General features: G+C 46.9%; 1 pseudogene; it reads right to left on the bottom strand.

The window, feature by feature from the left end:
• Positions 1-243: 243 nt before the first annotated feature.
• Positions 244-1583, bottom strand: LOC132223670 (nuclear prelamin A recognition factor-like; annotated as a pseudogene).
• Positions 1584-3609: the final 2026 nt, after the last annotated feature.

The following is a 3609-nucleotide window of genomic DNA, read 5'->3' as shown; positions in this document are numbered from 1 at the left end:
GGATCTGATAGCTTCAGATCCTCTCGAGATACAATATTCCAGTTGTGCCCATGTGACGACAACAGCACCCCTCAGAGGGAGAGGGCCAACATATGGGGAGCAAGGAATTCTGAAAACCAAAGCAATGAGAGAAATGCTAAGCCTTTCCTTCATGTGTCTGACACCCCTCCTCAGGCGGCCTGCAGACTGGATGTCTGCTGGACCTTTACCACTTGATGTCCTGGCGGGCTGCCCTGGGCCCTGCTAGGCGGTGTGCAGGGCTGCCTGGGCCTGAGGGGAATCTCCCCTCCACCCCCAGCTACTCCTAGTATAGGTCCTGCACATGGGCGCTGGTCTCCGGGGGCCACCCCAAGATTGCAGCATAGATGCCTTCCATCTGCTGTACAGTGCCCTGTCTGCACACCCATTGTCCGCCTGGGTCTGGCTCCTGCTGCTTAAACATGCCCAGCACAAGCCAGGACCTCCACGAACTTGCCCCTCTACATCTTCAGGACCACTTCTGGATGTTCCAAAAGCCATAAGCAGCCTCAAAGAGTAGCAGAACCTCTCCATCCCTTTCAAGGGTGACCTCCTGGAAGTCTTTGTTCCTCAGGGTGTGATAGGTGAGCACTCCCATGTCCTCATTGAACAGCTCCTGGGCCATGTGCCTGAAGATGTGTGCCTGGTACCCGTCAGAGCTGGCACCCTCATGGATCCTCACCTCCTTCTCCTTCATGTCTCCAAACAGAGTGTCCACGGCGGCGTCACTCGAGGCGAGGTCACTTTGCTCCATTATCTGGACAATTTCACCTGAGGTTAACACACAGTCAGCACCCTGGGAACTGTGTGAAGCTGTGGGAACATCTTCTCAAAGGGCCTCCAGTTTCTTGTCATAACACGAGGCCACGATGACATGGAAAATCTTGTCTGGGGACAGGTTCTGCTTTCTGATGAAGTAATCCTTACCAGAGAGCCCATGATCTGCTGGAGAGACTTGGCCATGCAGAGGTGAGGGTGATGGGGTGACCCAGCACACGCTCTGCATATCGGTCCCAGCTGGGGCAGGCAGCGGTCAGCATGGGTATCGGGGCTCTTCCTCACGGTGCTGGCAGTACCGACGCACAAATTCCTTCTGACTCCCCAGGATGCTGAAGTCCGCAGCTATCTTCATGTCAAAGACAGTGAGCCCTAAAGCTTTTGAGAAAGCCGCAGAGCCTTCTGGATGCATCAGTGACACTGAGGCTGAATTTAGCAGCAAAATAAGGCAGAAACTAAGGACACATGGACACTGCCAGCACTTTGTGCTGTGAGGTATCATATTTCTTATTAAGGTTCAGAACATAGAAGAAATCCTTGGTGTTCTGTTCAGAAACTTGGACTCCTTTCTCTGCGGTCACACAACTGTCAAATGCCAGGCAGTCACTCAGAAATATCTTGGCAGCAGCCAACTTATGGAATTCTCCCTTCTCTCCATTCTCCTGAGCCAGACTCCGGACATTGACTGCGGCATTCTCTTGGTCATCGGTTTCTGTTTTTTTAACTACATTTCTTCCGTGTGCAGTGATCACACTTCATCTAGAGCGTGGCAGACAGGGGCCGGCTCGAGTGACCTGGAGGAAGCACAGGGAGAGCAGTCAGTCACTGCTGGTCGCCCCTGGCTCTGCCGGTGGTATCCTTTCTTCCTTGGGGAGCAGCTAGAGAGGGGAAGTGGCCACAGTGCCTGAGGCTGAGTCCCAGGAGGCCTGCAGTGCTTTCAGGATCGTGCCGGAGGCGCTGGTCCGTTGGTGCCTGGCCTATCCTCTTCAGAATGAACCTTTAGTACTACTAAGGGAGCTAGTCTAAGAGAGGGGAAGTGGCGTCAGTGCCCGAGGCTGAGTTCCAGGAGACTGGCAGCTGGTCCATTGGTGCCTGGCCTGTCCTCTGGAGATTGAACATATAGGACTACTAAGGAAGCCAGTCCCCAGTTCTGCCAAGCCTCCACCACTGATTGATTGGAGTCTGAGGGCCAGGAGGAAGGACTAAGAGGCCTGCCTTCCAGCTGCTCGCCAGTCTCTGGGCCACTCACTCCAGTTCCTTGTTAACCATTCTTTGATCAATGGGAGCCTGCAGGCAGGGGGAGGGACCAAGCGGTCTGCTTTCCACCTGCCAGCTCAAAATGTTGCTGCTGCCATGGATTCATTCCAGTTTCCCCATTAGCCATCCCCTGATCAATGGAGCCTGAGGGCTGGGGGATGGACTAGTCATCCGTTTGGTCATTATGGACCCTGCATTTTTATATATTAGGATAGTGAATTTACAAAAAAAAATAAGAAATTTAAAAACAATCCCATTTACCATTACACCAAAAATATTAAGATACCTAGGCATAAGCTTAACTAAAGATGTAAAAGGCCTGTACACAGAACACTAAAGGACGTTGAAAAAAAGAGAGAGATAGAGAGAGATAGAGAGAGAGATAGAGAGAGAGATAGGAAGACATAAATAAATAGAATAATATACTGTGCTCATGGATTGGTAGAATCAACATCATTAAAATGTCCATACTACCCAAAGTAATCTATAGATTCAATGCAATCCTCATTTAAATACCAATGACATATTTCACAGACCTAGCACAAACTCTCCAAAAATTCATATGGAATAAAAAAAGACCCCAAATAACTGCAGCAATCTTGAGAAAAAAGAACAAAGTACCAGTAGGAAGGATCACAATACCAGATATCAAGTTATATTAAAAAGCCACTGTCCTCAAAACTGCCTAGTACTGGCACAAGAACATACATATGGACCAATAGAACAGAACAGAGAACCAAGAAATTGACCCAAACCATTATGATCAATTAATATTTGACAAAGGAGGAAAGAGCATACAATGGAGTCAAGACAGTCTCTTCAATAAATGGTGCTGGGAAAATTAGACAGATTCATGAAAAAAAATGAAACCAGACCACCAATTTATACCATACACAAAAATAAACTCAAAATGGATAAAGGACTTAAATGTAAGATGGGAAACCATGAAAAATCTTAGAGGAATCCATACACAGAAAAATATCAGACATATTTTGTAGCAGTATCTTAACTAATACAGCTCCTAGGACAATGGGAACTAAGGAGAAAATAAACAAATAGGACTAGATCAAAATGAAAAGCTTCTGCACAGCAAAAGAAACCATCTACAAAACAACAAGAAAGCCTACTGCATGGGAGTACATCTTTGGCAATGTTATCTCCAATAAGGGTTTAATCTCCAACATTTACAGGGAACTCATACAACTTAACAAAAGGAAGATAAACAATTCAATTTAAAAATGGGCAAAGGACCTAAGTAGAAACTTCTCAGAAGTGGACATATGGAAGGCCAAGAGACATATGAAAACATGCTCAAAGTTACTAATCATCAGAGAGATGCAAATCAAAATGTCAATGAGGTACCACCTCACACCTGTCAGAATGGCTATCATCAAGAAATCAGCAAAGGACAAGTGTTGCCAAGGATGCGGAGAAAAGGGAACCCTCGTGCACTGTTAATGGGAATGCAGACTAGTGCAGCCACTGTGGAAAACAGTATGATGTTTCCTCAAAAAATTAAAAATGGAACTCCCATTTGACCCAGTAATCCCACTTCTA

This window comes from Myotis daubentonii, chromosome X, assembly GCF_963259705.1.
Source record: "Myotis daubentonii chromosome X, mMyoDau2.1, whole genome shotgun sequence".
Lineage (NCBI taxonomy): Eukaryota > Metazoa > Chordata > Mammalia > Chiroptera > Vespertilionidae > Myotis > Myotis daubentonii.
This window is presented reverse-complemented; position numbering and strand designations above follow the sequence as displayed.